An 18,658-nucleotide genomic window follows, 5' to 3' on the forward strand; every position below is an offset into this window, starting at 1 on the left:
ACTTTTGCACTTTCTGCTCTTTCCTTTTGATAAGTTACAGCCTTTTATCCTGAAATGTCATTTGATGAGATACAGGGACTTTGGTTTTAAATTAGAATTATGCTATAGGAACATAAAGAATATTTTGGGTTCATTATGTCCACTGTCTATTTAAGGCAACTTGGATTGACTGTTACATTGTGAGTGAGGACAATGTAACGAGACAGAAAAGAAACAATGCTAATTTGGTGGTTTATTCAATGCATAACCTTTTACATAGTCAGTACTCTCATTGGACTATGTGTTTTAAATGATAAAATAAAGATAAAAATAAACTCCTTAATGATTCCTACTCTCTTGATGGCCATGATGTGTCGATGGAGAAGCATAAGGGAAACTGAGATACCCACCCCAATGTTCCATTTAACTTGCATGGCTCAGGCTCTCGCTATTCAGATATGGAATCTGTATATTATTGCATGTGCTGTGTGTAGTCAAGAACAAAACGCCAAAAGGGAAAAAGAATGGTGCCTTCCTAAGTGAGTTTCAAAGTGAAGCCTGTCTCCTGGCCAGAAGGAATGATTTCTACAAGTGGACTTCTGTCTTTGTTAGAAAGATAGCTGGGGAAGGCACATGGAGTGGGACTAGAGTCCACTCTATATAGTTTGCTAACTGCTGGGCCAGTCCTGAAAATCACCTGATTCCTTAAAAACATGTCCTAGAGAAAGGGTTTGCAAACTTGAGCATGCATCACACCCACTGCAGGGCTGGTGACACGAAGATGGCTGGGTGTCTTCTCTAGTGTTTCTGATTCAAGACATCAAATCACGTTTTAGGATAAAGAATTTGTATTTCTAACAAATTTCCAGGTGATGCTGCTGATGTTTTTGGCCTGTGAGCCACATTTTGTGAACCGGAGTCCTATAGCCAAGGAAAGATCTAGAAGATAACACTCCAAGAGAGTTTCTGGTACTAATAGTACACATGTCTTTCCCAACCCACAGATCCCAAATGCACTGTACTTTCTTTTCCTTCTTTATCTTATTCCCTTTATGACTTCCTCTCCTCCTCCTATCTTTCCTTCCATTCTTTTGTTCTATTTACATCTCTACCCTAATTCCCAATTTCTACTTCCCCTGATCTCTATGTCCAGCCCTGTGTCCTTATCTCCCCTCCCCTGCTTTCATTGTGTCTTCCCTTCTCTCAAAGCTGCCTTGGGATCTCTACCTCCCCACTAATTATTTCCCCACCAGGCTCTCCACAGCAACCAAGATTATAGAAAGCAAGAAAAGATACTGGCCAGCATCTCCTTCCCACCCAGCAGGATGAGGGCACCTGTCAGAGCAGTTTCAAAGGGGGAGGAAAGCAGAAAATTCTGCTTTTGCATTTAACATCACACATGTGAAACACATACTGCTATGTGAAATATTACACATAGAACAGTCACAGTGTGCATACGCTGCTGGTGGACTGAGGCGATTTTCAGCATTTATTCTCATTTTGGGGGCTATTCTTGCATTTTAGGATTAAAAACTCCCTAGGTCTTGTAATAACTTGCATTTAACTCCCACACTGGATGAAGACTGATAACAATAGTGACTACTAGGAGAACAGTCCTAGGTGAAGAACTATCTTAAACAGAAGAAGCTCTTTGTAGCCTTATCATGTTGGACTCTTGAATATTAGATGCACACAAAAATTTTTCACACGGTGACAGTTGTCAGGTTGCAGAATAGCTTCCCAAGGAAGGTCTCCAGGATTCATCATTTGAGTCATTAGAAATGAGACTGGACCAGATACTTGACTGCATCATTGGGGAACAATCCTGTCCTGGCTAAGGATGGACAGGATGACCTCATAGATCTTCCCCATTCCTCCCAGGTCATAAAATCCGAATGGAAATTCTGACTAGATGTCATACTACAAAAGACGTGGAGACACAAGGAGGCTGAAGGTCAGTAGCTCAGGGCCATTTTCCAGTGAACATCGAGGACAGAAAGTTCCCTCTGAGGATGTGGCCAAAGGATCCCCAAAATAACAATCAAAATGGGAAAACTCCCACGTAAGAACGAGGACACACTTTTGCAGATAGTGGTGTATGATATAGTATGTATCCCCAGCTTTCTGACACACAGTACGAGCTCTTCCCGCTCTTATTGTCAGGGCAGGGATTTATGCACTGATTCCCTGGTTCTCTGTGTGTGAAGAAGAAACACAATAAAACATACATGGTGCGAAGGCTGATGAAGTGGCTCAAGCAGGAAGAGCACCTGCCTAGCAAGTGTGAGGCACTGAGTTCAAACCCCAGCTCCACCCAAAAGTAAATAAATAAATAAAAAGCTAAAACACAAATGGGGACCAAGAGGCTCAGCTGGGTGACAAACATGGAAACTCTATGGCACAATTTAATGTGGCCCATTATAATAATAGCTCAAACAAATTGAAATTGAGAGGAACTTTGAGACAGACAACTTTTCCCCCAGTCCTCTGATACCAGCTACTTGTCCTAGGCCCTTCTCACTCTTAGGGAGGAAGGAGGGCTCTGAGAGATGGGAGTTTTTCCACTGGGAAAAACAGCTTGCCTATGTGAGTCCATGGGTTCCATCCCTAGAACCTGGGAGGTGGGGAGAGGGAGCAGCTTGAGCCTGAGTCATGCTTATATCACATTAAAGTCCCATAGTAAATCTGAAGCAAGTACCAGTGAGTAGGAAGAGGAGGAACTCTGGACTAGATCTGGCTCAATGTACGACAGCTGGGAAACCCAATTCACTTGGCTCTAAACTGCAGACACCCAGCTCCTGAGCCCTCCTACTTCAGCAGGTAGGACACCACTTGCTTCCCCACTCTGAGCACAGCTGAATAGATGTGGGTCCAATTACACCCAACCCAAGTTGATTTGCAACTTGCCAGTGGAAAATACGACTCCTGCTGATGGACTTCGTACACGGAGGCCTGGGAAACAGACCCAATGTCCGTTAACACAGGGACAGCTGGTGGATATAAAGATGCTAAGACGCCATGAGGCTGAGGTGAGTTGTACTGTAGTGAGCAAAAACAAGCATGTGGCAGCCAAAATGGTGAGGGAGGAGAAGGGATAAATCTGGCAGCTGCTGAAGAGGGCAGTCAGAAAGAGAGAACAAGCAACTGTTGGGGAGGGAATGCCAGGAGACAGTTCCTGGAGCTGCCCCATTGCCTGGCCTTGCTAACTCCATCTCAAAAAATAAACCTTTTCTTCTCTACCACCCCTCAGGAACCGGGGATTGAATTCAGGGCCTTACGCATGGTAGGCAAGCACTTTGCCACTTGAGCCATACTTCCAGCCCTTCTGTGTGCATTTTCTTTTTGACATCGGGTCTTTCTAACTTTCCCTGGGCTGCCCTCAGATCATCATCATCCTGCCTGTGTCTTGGGAGTAGCATGTACTACTATACCTGACACTTTTTTGTTTTAAGAAAATGACTTGAATAGGAGTCTGTCCCTTGCAACCAAAGAAGCCTAATGACACCCTCTGAAAACCTAATTATACGCCATGATGAGCTCCTCAAACCCCAATTGTGACCAATGGTTATTCAACATCAAAACTCACTTGAGTCCTTGAAGAACCTGGCCTACCAACCAGCAATGATGTTCAGTGTCTTCTCCTTGCCTGCCATTTTGGAAATCAGAAACAGAATTTAGAAGTATTTTAAGGGTGGACCAAAGAAACACAGTGTCTGAATTCCTGGATCCTAGGTTTTGAATGATGGACCCCTCCAACCCCACCAGAGGTGATCTCACAGAATTGAGAGATTCATTTATTAAAATGTCTAGTCCTGGCAGAGGTTTTCCACTCAGGGCTGAGGTTCAGTCCCCAAAGCATGTGTTTGCAAAACCTCATTCTGCACGCCACAAAGGTACTGAACACACCTCAACTCTCTGCAATAGGCACGGGTGCTACCCTTAATTCCAGGCTGTGGACAGATGGATGGTACCAGTAGTTCAGCTCCAAAGTACCCTGGAGGGAGGCAAGACTGATTACAGAGCACCACAGATGGCACCCCAGATGTATCCCCACCCTCACTGGTTCAGATGACTTCAAAATGGGAAGGTTTTTTGACAGTTTAAAGCCAAGATGGGTAACTCCTGATAGAATGGCGGCACCCTGATCCAGGCCTAATTTTCAACTATCGAGCTATTCTAGAAGATCCTAATTTGTTAGGTATAAATACAACAATAAGTACAAATAAAATAAGAGTCACAGCAGTTGCCATTGGATGAATAGCTACCATGTCACTGCCTGTGGCTTTACATATGTCTTTTGTCAGTCATCACAATAATTATAGGTGTGAAGAACTCTACAAATGAAGAAATTGAGGCTCACCAAAAAGGGGTGTTCCAAGTATAGTCCAAGAAGGTTGGAAGCCCAGCAATGTCTAGGGGGAGGTTAAAATGTAGACCCCTGGACCCCAGGTTTGGGGAATGAGAGGTTCTAGGAGCAGGGCCCAGGTTTTAACCAGTCACCCGAGGCAGTCTCATGCCAAACCAAGTTTAGGAAAAGAAGCCATGACTTAAGACACTAACTTGCCAAGGCCACTAAGTAGAAAGCCGCAGAGTCAACCTGCAAACATTTGTGCTGAGTGTTGGAAACTGTCCCATCCATTCAGGAAATCAATGAGGAGCCAGGCTTAGGCTAATCAGGTTAGCACCTGTGATACGGAGTCCCCTGAGATCAGAGCCTTCAAACCTGGGTCTGTCTCGGGGAGCCTTGTACTACCAATCCGCTCACTTCCTTTTTTGTATATTGAAGGACTCCTGGGTGGCACCACCCCCAGTTTTTTGAAGTCTTGATTGAAAGGGTTCTGCTTTAAGTATCATAGCTGAATGTGAATGAAATTAAGAAGCAACACAGCTGCTCTGTGCCAGGTTCCAGTAGAAGTTTCTACAGTAATTCAAATGTCCTCTGTATACCTGTGCCACCCAGTACGGTAGCCACGGCCACAAGGGTCTGCTGAGCACTTGAAATGTGTGATTGAGGGAATGAATTTTAACTTTATTTAAAACTAAATTAATTTACATTTAAATAACTCCACAAGGCCAATGGCTAGTCTGTGTATTGAGTAGTCTAGCTCTTGATGTCTTTTCTGATGTAAACTTCACTTAAGCATATGACTGTGAGGCTAAGGTTTATCCCCATTGGACAGATGTGGAAGCTGAGGCTTATAGGGGTCAGATCACGAGCCCAGGGTCACACAGCCAGGTTACCAGGTCTGCTCTGACTTCAGGATTTACAAGGCACTGGGCAGGTGGGCCTGGGGAGGTTGTAGCCCAGAGCTCCGCATAAGCCAAGGCAATGACAGTGACCATCTTGCTCTAAGAGAGCCACACCTGGGCCTCTCTTTCTCCAGGCAGCATGAATGCCTGTGTCCTCTTGGCAGCCATCAATGAGAGGGTGTTTTGATGTCATTCTCATCTTATTAAATATGGACTTTCCACTTAGAAATAAGCTGTTTTGGGCACAAATGAGTTATAGGGAGATGATGCGTCTGGCAGGGAACAGAAACAGGGGTTTCTTATCTCCTTCTAGATTGACAAGAGACTGCGCCAATGCAATATTCATTCTTTTTTGTTGAAGGGGGGTGGAGACTACTGGGGTTTGAAGTCAGAACTTCACATTTTCTAGGCAGCAGCTGTACCACTTAAGCCACACCTCCAGCCCAATGTTAATTCTTTACTACACACTCTTTGAAGGCCTGATCTTCCTCTCTACCCTCTACTGTGTCACCGCTGTAATCACAAATGGGTTTGGAGAGTCACAGGGACTCAGAATTCACCTATGCCTCTGACCTGGCAGGTCAGTAGGGGACATGATCCTCTCTGAATCAATCCATCCCTGGAGTCAATATACTGGTACCTCCATGGTCATTGCACAAGCCCCAGTTTCACCAAATGGCATTCCTGAGATTCTAGAAAAAGGCTCCACACCTGCCAGCATCCCTGTTCTCTTGTCTCTGCTCTTGGAATGGAGGCAGTATGGATAAAGGGTCTAGGGTCAGACTGAACTGATTTTGCACATGGGCCCACTCTGCACAACATATGTGACAACCCCTGGGTAGTTGACTGAACCTCTTTGGGCCTCAGTTATCTCGGGGTTAAAATAAGAAGAGCAGTGCCTCTTCACGTGGCTGCTCTGAGGAGCCAGTGAGGGGAACACAGAGCACTGTGCTAGTCAGTTTTTCATTGCTGTGATAAAATATCAAAGAAAACACCTTAAAGGAGGAAAGATTCATTTTGACCCACAGTTCCAAGGTCAGATGGGCTGTGGGACTGAGGTGAGGCAGAACATTCTGGTGGGAGTGTGGGGCAGGGGAGTCTGCTCAACTCATGACAAGGAAGAGGGAGAGAGAGGGAGGGAGGGAGAAAGCTGGTGGGGAGGACGGGGAGGACAGAGAGAGAGAGAGAGAGAGAATATGCAAGAGAGCACAAACCTTCACTGGTGCCTACCTCTTTCTTCTGCTTTTGTTCTGGGGGCCCCAGCCTCTGGGATAGCACCCCTCACATTCAGGGCAGGCCTTCCCTTCTCAGTTAATCCTTTCTGGAAATGCCATCACAGACACACCCAGAGGTGCGCTTTACTAATCTCCTAGGTGTCCTTCCATCCAAACGAATCAACAATGAAAATGAACCATCACAAGCACTTCCTCCTGGGCCAGGCACCTCTGAGGGGCTGGAGAAAATGGAGTTTCCTATGACTTCTCCTTTCTAGCCCTCAGTCAAAATCCTGAACCTCTTCAGCACTATCTCAGACCCAATCTCAGTCCACAAGACTTCCCTATCTTCCAAGTCTCCATGCGTTCTGTTTTCCTATTTCATCCATCTGTACCTGTGCTTACCTAGTTCAAGTGACCCGGGCGTACTGAAATTCGCTGGGCAGTCATCACACTGGCAAAGATCAGCATCCAGGCTGTGGATCAGCCTCTAGGCTCTACCTGGCCCATCTTTCCCACCCATGCTATGCCAGCACATGGCCAGGCACACAGCAGACGCTCAAATAAATGACCATTTTGTTGAGCTTCTCTAAAGACAGAGGCTGAGCTATGATAAACAAATCCATTCATCTAGTCATCCATTTACTCAGAGACTCAGCGTTTCTTAAGCACACAGTGCACTGTGGGGCCAGGCAGGGCAATGTGCACTCAGAACACAGCGGGGATGGGAACAGACAAAACCTTGAGATTTCGTGTCATTTGCTTTCTAGCAGGTACAACTAACAAATGGACAGATCAAATGGAGAGCTGGTATCTGTCCAATGGTGATCCAAGCTGTGGACAAAAATAAAGCAGAAAGGTTATTATTCAGTGGTAGCAGAATTCAGGAAGAAATCCACTGTTTTAAGCAGCAGTCAGGAAAGGCATCCGGAAAGGTGGATATTTGGGCAAAGATTTGCAGGAGCTGAGAGGGCTACATTTTAGAAAAGAAATGAATTTGGAAGACAAGAAGTTGTGAACCTAAGATGTTTGGTTATATACTCACGAGCATAGCATAAAAGAGATAACATTTTGCTTTCATTGCCAACCTTTAGTTCCCATGTTTCACCTGTGTTAAGACTTGCTAATGCCAACTGGATTCTTCTTTTGTGACAGGTACTGCCCAGGCACTTCATATAACTAGGTTCCCCACCAAGAGCAAAGGTATAGACCTGAAATGGAAAAAGCCCCCACCCGCAGGCACCATGAAAGGCTGCAGCCAGATGTAAGAGGATGCATACAGTAGGCAGGATGGGGACTGAGGGGGCCTGCCCTTCCTGCAGCAGAGGCCACAGCATGTCCTAACAAGTGAACAAGCTTAGATTATCTCCTGCCTCTTCCAAGGAAGCTGGGAATTGAGATTTTTATGTGGCTTTTCTCAGTTTGAAAATACTGGCAAGCCATCGCAAGTTTTCTAGACCATAATGAGAGCCAAAATCTTTTTAAAAAAATATTTTCAGGTGATATGTGGTATTAATGGTGAATTTTTCAACTTCTGGTATACAGAGTAAGTAATAAGTAGACAGAAACACCCAGAGCAGTTGCAAAGATTCCTTCAAACAGCCGCTGGCTCCTAGCTGAGGAAGCTATGATGCCTGTTTGAAAACAACCTGATTGCCTGGTACTTCTGGTGTGCCTGCCCAGGGTGGCTTTGGGGACCCTGTGTGGAGATGGGCTGTCCTGCCCACTGGGAATTGAATGCAAAACCATCTCATGGTTCATTAATAAAAATACACTACATATTAATGAAAACTGCTTTTGTTGCTTGTTAGTGTTTTACTTGCTTATGCTCTGCCAGTAAAAACGCATTTGGCAAAATCACACAGAAGAAAGAAAAGCCTGTTTTACTTTCCCTTTCACTTGATATTCTTAAATTAACTTATCAATAATATATTAAAGTAATACTCAAAATGGAACAATACTGCACCTTTAAGAAAATATTATTTTTCCTGAGGTCCTATCAAGGTAAATTTCATCAGTATTCAAAGAATGAGCAAAGCACTTCAACAATTTATTTCAATAAAAGAGGACTTAGCTGAAAGGAGTATAAATGATGAGAACTTGCTTTAAACTGATTTATTCCCTGCAGCAATAAAAGGAATGTTTCTTCACTCAGCTGTTTAATATGCAAATATGCAGAACATCCAGCCCCTGACAGTACGTCATTAATAAAACCTTGCACTGAGCAGAGCACCCGATATTTCATCCTGATGAAAATACATGATGATGATTTTAGACTGTAGACATTCTGAGTTGGAACAATGTGCCTTCCTGGGGATGAAACCCACCAGTCACAGAAAAGGAGGCGGCTTTTCAGAGAAGATATCAGATTTCTCCCACAGGAAGTGCCCAGTAAAGCAGTGAGGGTGGAAAACAGTTCAGGGACCCAGGGATAAGCCTGAATGAGGAGGCAGCACAGTGAGAGAAGGAGCAGAGGTCTGAGGCCTTCTTCTTTGGGGATGGTGGAATGCTAATTTTTCTGTATTGTGTTTCAGGCTGTGCAGGAAAACTTGATGACATGCTCTGTGCTACTTGGTGTCCACCTGGCACAAGACAGCACACACCGTAAGCAAGATACAAGGCAAGTTACCTCTCACCCCCTGTATCTCTCCCACCATTACCGCCCATTTTGGTTCTGGAGTAGAAACTTTAAAATGAGCACAGTGTAGAAGCTGGAAAAAGTTATTCTACTAGGGCACGTGATTTTTCTTTCCACTAATGTCTTGGATTGATGTTAACAGCATGTGTTAGGATTCTGAAGACATTAAACTGGTTTTTTTCTTTTTTTTTTTTTTTTGTCTTCCTTACAACTTTCTGTATTTTCCAAATTTTTCCATAATGAGTATGCCATATGTATGATCAGTAAAAAGCCATGTTTTTAAGCATATAATTTAACGTCTTTTTTAAAAAGCCGTATCTATGGACTAGAGCCCAAGGAGATCCAAGATTGCAAGCACGAGGCAGGGATAACCTTGGCTCAGGGCATCGCGGAACCTTCCCACAATGCCTTACTGCTGTGTAACGTACATTAAATGAGTTACTAGATCTAAGTGCTCAGCACAACGCCTTTAACATGGGACGGCCCAAAGAACTACTTACTAAATCAATAACCAATAAATCAGATTGGGTCTGAAAGCACTTTTCATCTGCAAAGATGAATTATCTCCCAGCATTATTTAAGCAGATAAAGGATACAGAAACTCTGATTTTAAAAAATCTTTTAAGTTTACTATATTGTACACTCCTTGTCAAAGTATCACTGGAGCCTAAACAACCTTTAGATTAAAATCCTGACTCCTATACTCATGCTGTGTGACCGTGGGTAAGTCACTTCCCTCTGGTCATTCCATTTTCCTCTGGTAAGTCAGACTAATAATGATCTTCCTTGCGGTGATGGACGTTTTGAGGATTCAATGTCATCTTCTGATCAGTGACACAAACATCCAGCATCATGCCTGTCCTGGAACAGAGGCTGGAGTTTATCAAGCACCTACTGTATAACACACACTGTGCATATATTAACACAAACCTTTAGAACAGCTCTTCAACATAGAGCTGTTGACCACATTTCGCTGAGGGGAGACAAAGGGTAGATGACTTCACAAAGGTCACACACACAGGTTTGGCCTTGAACTTGAGTCTGTCAATATATACAGGTGTCACCTCACACCTGTTATTTCTTCCCTTTTCAGGGGTGGGGAAGTACTAGGGTTTGAACTCAAAGTTACCACTTGAGTAAAGTTCCAAGCCCTTTTTTGCCTTAGTTTGTTTTTTAGATAGGATCTCTCGCTTTTGCCTGGGTTCAGATTACAGGCATGAACCTGCCCAGTTCATTTCTGAAATAGGGTCTTGCTAACATTTTGCCTGGGCTTGTTTTGAAACCTCCCAAGTAGCTGGCATTGCAGACCTATTTCTTAAAAAAAAAGGAAAAGCAAATCAGATGCAGTGCAGGAAGAGCAGATTTCCTTCTATTTTCAGTCACAATTCATACTCACAGTTTCTCCCCCTTGGATTTTGGTTTTTTAATGAAGTAGTCAAAACAAGTTAAGTTATGGGGCAGTAGGAAGACAAATGCAGGTGACTAAAAGTGTGGCACCTACAGGTTTGGAGAAAATAGTAAGAACTATTAAGCTCCCCAAAGATACACTGCTATCTCAAAAGCCTGTTTCTTAGAGAAAAGCCACTCATTTATAAGCTGAGTTGTTGGTTTTTTTTTTTTTTCCTTGAAACTTCCAGCTAACTAGGAAAGAAGAAACGAGTGGTCTTACTCTTCAAATCTGCTATGGCATGTTGGGTGGAGAGCATCTCCCCTCCACTCCTTTCCACCCCACGTTCCTCCTTTTCTCTGTCACGTGTGTCGTTTTCATCCAACTGCAGGAACAACTCTCTGGGCCAAAGGAAAGAGAGTTGGTGAATTTTCTTTCCAAATATTTCAGTTATAAATCAATCTTTTAGCAAAATTCAATGAAGTCTGCAAAATTTCCCATTGACTCAGCTCCCACTGAAAATCCAAAAAGTCTTGGGGGCAAAATACCAAGTGGTGTCTTACAGGTTTTAGTAAACTTCTCCGAGCTAGTACGTTCCATGTTTCTGATTTTATGTGCTCAGTAATACACCCTCATAACTCAAATGGGATGAACCAATTAAACATTTCCCTGTAGTCTCTAAAAGAGCTGCTCTTGGCATGTTTTTTGCATGGCACAAACCTCTGTGGGAGGATACGATAGAAATCTTGCACTACTTAAATATAGAATTGGGACATCAAAGAAAGGGTTGTATTGAAATAACATGGATAATTAAGGAAGTGGAGAATGGTAATAACTGATTTACATAAAATGCTAATGAGTCTCTTGACTTGTTTGGCAATTTGCACTTTAGGCTTGGTAACTGTGGCTCCAAATTTATGATCTAATTTTTATTTTAATATTTTCTTTTAGCAAGTTGTAACCAACACTAATGGGTGCCTGCCAACATCTAACTTCTTTGTCCTTCAAGTACCCAGAAGACTGTCTTTCCATCCAGCCCATAGGGATCTGGGATGCAACTGGTCCATGAGTTTCCTGGATGCCCATTTTAATATTACAGTGATGACATTGTTACTGACTGGACAATTATGTTGGAGATATCCACAGTTGGCTAAACTAACTAGGTTTGGAAACCAATGTTGGGTTATAGAGACCAAAGGATTCCTTTTATAACCTGCTCCTCATTACTTGGAGGAGCAGGGAGATCCCAGGGCAGGGCATCTCTTGCTCTAGATTAGCACTTATTCTGTGCCATTCTTCAGTGCCTTTTGCTTCAGAGAAGAAATTATATGCTCTGAAAATTCCTTTTTTATATTGTACTCTTCTACTCATCTCGCTTCACAGGACCACAGCCTCCCGTGAATGAGAATGAGGTCTGGGGCTGTCCCCGCAGGACAGGCCGTGTGCTGACCTTCAGCGTACTAAGCATGATCCATTGCATTCTCAGGCCATTCCCCCTTCACCCCATTGATGGGTTTCAAAGCTACTTAAATTTCCAAGCCTGGCGTGCTGCAGCCATGGCCAGGGCTGTGCCTTTGCTCTCTTATGGATTGCACAAGGTCACCGCTGGGGAGAGGAAGGAGGGAGGCAGAGCATTTATCAGGATGTATTGCTTTACTTTTTCCATCCATCACCAAGGCGATGATTCTATTTTAGTGAAAATCCATTGAACTCCGATCAAGTCAGATGGCTGTTATCATTGGAAACTCAAGAGCTGTCATGCCATAATCAGTACAAATGTCAGACCTCGAAATGGGGGGCTCTTCGGCCCAGTGATAGTCTTCTGGGGATCTTTCTGGTCATTCTTGCTTTGAAAATTTCATCTGGTCATTTTTATTTAAGTATCATTTCAGCTGTTCTCCTCGCAAGAGATAAAATCTGGTTATGCAAGTTAGAATGAACTGATTACGGGCAATTTAGGCATAGTTTGGAGACATAATGGTCTCTTTTGTCATGCTATACTGCTTATTCTGGGCCTAATTACCTGAGTACCCATTGGCATACCTGTGCACACCTGAGTGGACACAGCAAGCTGAACACAAGGAATGTACACATGCTCACTCCAGCTTTAGTCTAAAGCACCAAACTATTACTGCACTGTTTTGTGGTCTACTCAGTACATAAGCTTTCTGATCACCACACTTACAGATACAATGTTAACAGGCACTGGAACATCCAGTGCTGTATTTACATGATAAATACCCTTACCGGATTTACATGTGCTTGGAAAGGTTTTATGCTACAGTTATCACCTTTAATGTGGAAAAATAGAAAAAAAGAAGAAAAATTCCAATGCTCCCTGAAAATTTCTTTTTGTCTTGTCTTCTGGAGATGGAGTTAATTAAATCTGACATTTAAAGAACATCGTTTAGATATATCTGCTGCCATGCCAGTATTGTAAACTTTTACCAAAGGAGAAGGTGCAAAATGGGATGACAGAATGTTTTTTAATCAGAATCTCTCTGTAGCTGAAAATGATGCTTACCTCTTAACCATCCAAAAAAGCAAAGATGGGCCTCACTGATTTTTAAGGATCTTATTTCTTCCCCTGTTCCAGTTGAAGGCTGAACCCAGCAGGGTGTACTTTGAAGGAATGAAGTGAGGCTCCCAAAAGCTTAGTGTCTGTGTGCTAGTTGTACCATTCTTAAAAATATAAAGAAATTTGCCCTCCATTCTATTTTGCAGCCCATGCCTTTATTTATTATTTATTTATTCCTTTTTATTAGCAAGGGAATTTGTATATTGACATTGCATTCTTAAATATATTTACATTCTAAATAACAGCAACAATAAGGACAGTTATTTATTGGTCACTTACTCTCACCCAGGCATTGTGCCAAGTGCTTTACGTATGTTGTCTCATTTAGGTCTTAAAACTATACCCCAACCAGAGTGGAAATCTGGACTTTATAGCTGAAGAAACCAGGGCTCTGAGAACAGCAGCCGTGAACCACGTTATCATCTGACTTACAAATGGCAGTGAGTGGGAATTGATGCTGACTGACAATGAATGAAGCTGTATTAAATAAGCCAGACCACACAAATATCTGTGTTAGTCAGCTAGGGTCAAAGCAGAATGGCTCAAAACAGCAGAAACTGATTTTCCCACAGTTCAGGAGGCCAGCAGTGTGAGACCCAAGTGTCTGAACTGTCCCCTTGCAAGTGCTCTGAGGGAGACTTTCTTCCAGTTGTTGGTGACTGCCAGCAGACCTTGGTGTCCCCTGGATTGTCAATGCACCACTGTACCCTCTGCCTCTATTGCCACATCATATTTTTCTTCCTGTCTTTTCTAGGGACACTCTCATTGGATTTAGAGCCCACCCTAATCCGGTATGGATGGCATCATGCTCCTCACCTTTGTCACATTGGTAAAATGACCTTATTTCCAATTGAGGTCACATTCTGAGGTGCTATAAGAACATGAAATTGAGGTGATGCTATTCCACCAGTATGGCATCTCTCTGGAATCCAAGCCTGGGGCTGTTGGATCCGATGTCCTTGTACCTGATCATTCTATTACAGTCCACACTGATAAGAAGATGTGATTGGTCCCTAAGTTGCTCAGAGTTCAGATCAAACAATTCCCATTCAAGGTATCAATGCAGCATGAGGATCACCATGGTATCTTTATGTATTTCCTGGACAAGTTAGAGGCACTGGGAAGGCTGGAAGGTTGTTTCCTTCATGAGCTATAGGAGGGTTAGAAAAGGAAGCCACACAGAAAAGCACACAGGATGGAACACTGCATTGAAGACTGGCTGGCAACTCTGCGCAAGATGCCTGGCCTTCCCAAACCCTGGCTGGATTAGAGCTAGACCTGATGGTGGGGACAGTAAGGAGTTAAGGGATGAGGGAAAGCCCTGCTGGGCCCTCTGATGCCCAAGAAGCTAGGATGACAAATATGAAACTTCTAGGAGCAGCTGGGAACAGGAATTCTTTATTTTTAGCTACCACTCAGTCTGCCTGAAGGGCAACACTGCCCCTGGGTTCTACTATTCCAGTTAGAAAAGTTGGAAAGCTAACAATGGCCTTTCCAGGACTCTCTTGCAGCTTCAATCTCAGATACAAATCCATTCTGCCAGCTGCCAGTTGTTACCATGGGAGATATGGATAGTAGATGTGAGCAGGAGCATGCCTGGAGTGTTCTAGACATCCCCTCCCCTCAAAGGCATGTGCAGGTGAAGTTTTCTGTCTTTTTACTCTGAGCCTACTCTCCAGCTTCCTGGTGGTGGAGATGAGGCTATGTCAGCTGAGGTGTGCTCAGCTCTGGTCATGGCTTCCGTGGCAGGAGCTCTCTGGAGGGTCACTTCTGTATTATTCAGAAAACCATTCCTTGAAACTAATCTCAGCAGCTCCAACAGTTTCGTAAATTGCCTTCATTAAATCCCTCCCTGTTTAAAATAGAGAGGTTCCCATATCCTGAGTTGAGCCCAGATAGAGACAACCCACCAGGGAGTCTATCAAATGACCCTCATGTGTCCTATCTGGGAGGCTCAGACATGCTCTGAAGGTGCCTATGTCTGGCTTACTGCACATGGCATTCCTGCTGCTGGGGATGCCCTTCCTTCTAGTCCTTCCTCACTGCTCAGCCATGCTGGGCAACCCACCTCCCAACACCTGTTTTAATTCTGAGGCCCATTCTATGCATGGCCTTCTCCATGGTAAAGTATCCTCTTCTCCACCTCTCTATCCTCCTCCCCTCGCTGCCTCTCTTTCAGTCGCACCCAGTGAACATGACCAGGCCTGTCTCCCGCCTACCTCTCTGAATGCCTTAGCCATTGCATAAACCCCACCACATGTGGATATTGTCCATGACTTTGTCCTCACTAAACTGAAGGGCTTCCTTAGGAAAATCCTTAGAAGGCTGCATGTCAGGAGAATGAAATGCAAACTTTTCTCTCTCCTGAAATCTCCCTTCGATCATTGATCTCGCCAGGAAAGAACACCACCAAATAGGCCCATTAGGTAAGAGGCAGACAGCACTGACATAACTCTCCTCTGAATCAACACGCCCACACTTTACCCCACAATGGCCCTTCCCAAGAGGACCTTGCCAACCAGCATGTCTTGTGTCTTCTGCATTTTACAATGACTCAAGGTCCCATTCACCATGGAGGGAATCTGCTTCGGTCCTCAAATGGATACCCCAACCAAATGACACCTGAGGCTAAATGCAATTTACAAACGTACACTAACAAATTATTTGTAAAAGACAATAATATTCCAGCCTTGCAAAACAGGTTTTCAATATGTTCTGAAGTGACCCACTGTTCTGGGCTTCAGTTGTTCTGATGGTCAAACTGAGATCCCTCTAGGCATGATGGGTATAAGCAGTCAGTATGGGTGTTAGGACACAATAACAATCAGCCCCTAAATCTCAGTGTTAGACAACCACAACACAGAAGCACAATTTACTTTTGTGTGACCATCCTGGATCACTTTAGGCTCTTGTCTTTGTCCTTCATGTAGCCCACCCTGACAGGGCAACTGGTATCTGGAAGATTGCTGGTCACGTGGCAGTGGGACAAGCAATTGTGACATAGCCTATGCTAGACACTGTGAGCCAGATTCCACTGGCCAAAGCCAGCCACACAACAGAGAAATACAGTGTCCCCATGTGCCCCATGGGGAGGGAAAACTCAGTCAGTAATTGTGACTCCAAAGTGGATAAGGAAACACCATGCCTAAGTGAAAATTCACTTCTCTAGGTATATAAGATGTGTGTACCAGGATGGGGCAGACACAGAATTCAGCCCACGACTTCAGAAACCCTCATGCCCACTTGAAAACATGTTGTCCTTAACCAGAGCTCACCACTCCAGTAACACCAATAATGCAAGAAATTCCACAAGGTCCTGGCCTCTGCTATCTTTTGTCCCCACCATGTTTCCCTAATAGATGACCCTACCAATTCCCATTGGCAGCCCTTTGTGGTGTAATGAACAGGATACAGGCTGATGAATGCAGCCACTGCACAGAAAACGTCAGTTCTTTCATTAAGCAAACCTCCCCAAGTTCATTGTATTGAACCAGGGTTTAGGCTATTAGGCTGACACATGACAGAGCCAATTCTAGTCACATTGTAAGTGCCTATTCATGTTTGGCAAATTCCGTTTTACGGATATGCACACATTTAGAACTGGACCCTTGCTGCCTGAAAGTTTTTTTCCCCTTGGAATCTATTTTCCTATTTTTAACTGTTAATGATTAAGAAAAATCCTGCTTTGATAATGGAGCCTCAACAAGCCTAATTCAGGAAGAACAGAATAGATTGCCACAACGAGATTCTACTCTGCTGGCCAGTCAGTGTGCTTGCTCTTCCCAGACGCAGGGGTATTGATATACTGTGTTCATTTGTAGAAGGGTAAATAATAAAATATTTGCATGCAGAGTTTTGACACTGCTGGCTCTTCTTTCTGCTCACATTTTAAAAGGAAAATATTAATTACAAGCCTGGAAGCCCTGGTAGTGAAAGGGGACAGGGCTAAAGGCATCCTTCTGGGGACAGGCTGTGAATGAGCAGGCTGACTGAGGAAGAAGCTCACAGCATCCATACTCAGGAGTGCTGGGTGCTTTTTCTCCAAACTGCTACTTCCTACATGGGTGGCCAGCCCAGTGAACATGAACTGGGTTCCTTCCAAGTGGCCAACCCATACTGGGTACCTGGATGTAGACAGAAGTTAGAGGCTGGTGGTCCCGTGGGAAGGAGAAAGGCCAAATGATGCTTACATTGCCATTTGCTCAGTAAGACCATGATTATAGAAGCCAACCTCATTTCTCCATCCCCGTTCCTATCACCTGGTCTAAGGTGCCAGTATCACTCTCTCAGACCACTCAACATATCCTTTAGCTTTCACTCCTGCCTGACAGACTTCTCTTCTCACTGCAACTCTGGCACCTTTGTAAAGCATGAGTCACACTGTCATCTGCTTGCTTAAAAATGTCACATGACTCTTCATCACAATTAGAATAAAGCCTAAGCTCCTTACCGTGGCTTCACACCCTGTGATTGGCCACCCCGTCAACCACATCACCTATCATCCCGTATGATTGCTTCCTCTTCCTTGAAGAGGTCAAGTGTATTTCCTCCCTAGGACCTGTGCACTTGCTATAGGTCCACTGGAATTTTCTTTGCTGAGACCTTTGCATGGCTGTCATCATGCAAGGTGCAGTTCAAATGTCACCTCCCCCAAGGCTGTCACACACAGTCACACACACAGTCAGTCTGTTTCCTTCCTCTGCTTTGTTTTGTTTGAAGTGATGTAAAGCATTTCAAGACACTTCTCCTGTGCCATAGGTGTCAGTGCCAATAAAAGACAATAAAAGGATATTGGAGTAGAAATGTATACTAAAATCTGTATACATATATTCATACCAGCATTATTCATAATAACCAGAAAGTAGAAGCAACCTTTGGAAACATTCAAAACAGCATTATCTGCAATAGTCAGAAAATTGCCAAATGTTCATAAAAGTACTTTTCATAACAACCAGAAAGTACCTGTAATCTCAGCACTTGGGAGGACGAGGCAAGAGGATCTTGAGTTTGAGGCCAGCCTGGGTTACATAGTGAGACTGTGTCTCAAAAAAATCAGAGTAATAATAATTATAATTAATAACCAGAAAGTAGAAACAAAATGAACTGATGAGTGGATAAACAAAATGCGATATATCTACACAATGCAATATTATTTGGCCATAAAAAGAAATAAAATATTAATATACTATAACACAAATGAACCTTGAAAACATTATGCTAAATGACAGAAGTCGGTCACAAAAGCCCATATATTGTAAGATTCCATTTACATGAATTGTCTGGAATAGACAAATCTATAGAAATAGAAAATAGAATAGTGGTTGCCAGAGACCGGGGTAAAGAAGGAGGGAGTGATCAAAATGGTCTGGAGTAAGGCAGCGGGATGCTTGTACAATTTGGTGAATATACTAAAAATCCCTGAGCTGCCCACTTTAGAAGAGAAAATATGGCAGGAGTGAATCACATCTCAATAGGCAAAGAAAGTGACAGTATGTCATTTCCAAGTCTATGTTCAGAAAAGGCTCTGGTTTCTGACTTTTACCAAATCCTGTTCTTGTACTGCTCACTCAGAATGGAATCCAGCCTCCACGTTGTCAGTTGCCTTCTGAGAG

The 18,658-nt window shown here is 43.6% G+C and overlaps 1 protein-coding gene across 12 annotated transcripts in view; it reads right to left on the bottom strand.

Annotated features, from left to right (window-relative positions):
* Nucleotides 1-18,658, bottom strand: part of Wwox (WW domain containing oxidoreductase) — a 927,061-nt gene that overhangs the window by 439,992 nt on the left and 468,411 nt on the right. The window contains exon 9 of one of the 12 annotated variants that reach the window (XM_074055601.1): nucleotides 1-18,658. This exon is cut by the window's left edge and continues 23,981 nt beyond it; it is cut by the window's right edge and continues 17,252 nt beyond it. The exons of the other annotated variants lie outside the window; for them this stretch is intronic. The gene's annotated coding sequence lies outside the window, so the exon portion shown is untranslated. 12 annotated transcript variants of the gene reach the window in all.

This window comes from Castor canadensis, chromosome 15, assembly GCF_047511655.1.
Source record: "Castor canadensis chromosome 15, mCasCan1.hap1v2, whole genome shotgun sequence".
NCBI classification, from domain to species: domain Eukaryota; kingdom Metazoa; phylum Chordata; class Mammalia; order Rodentia; family Castoridae; genus Castor; species Castor canadensis.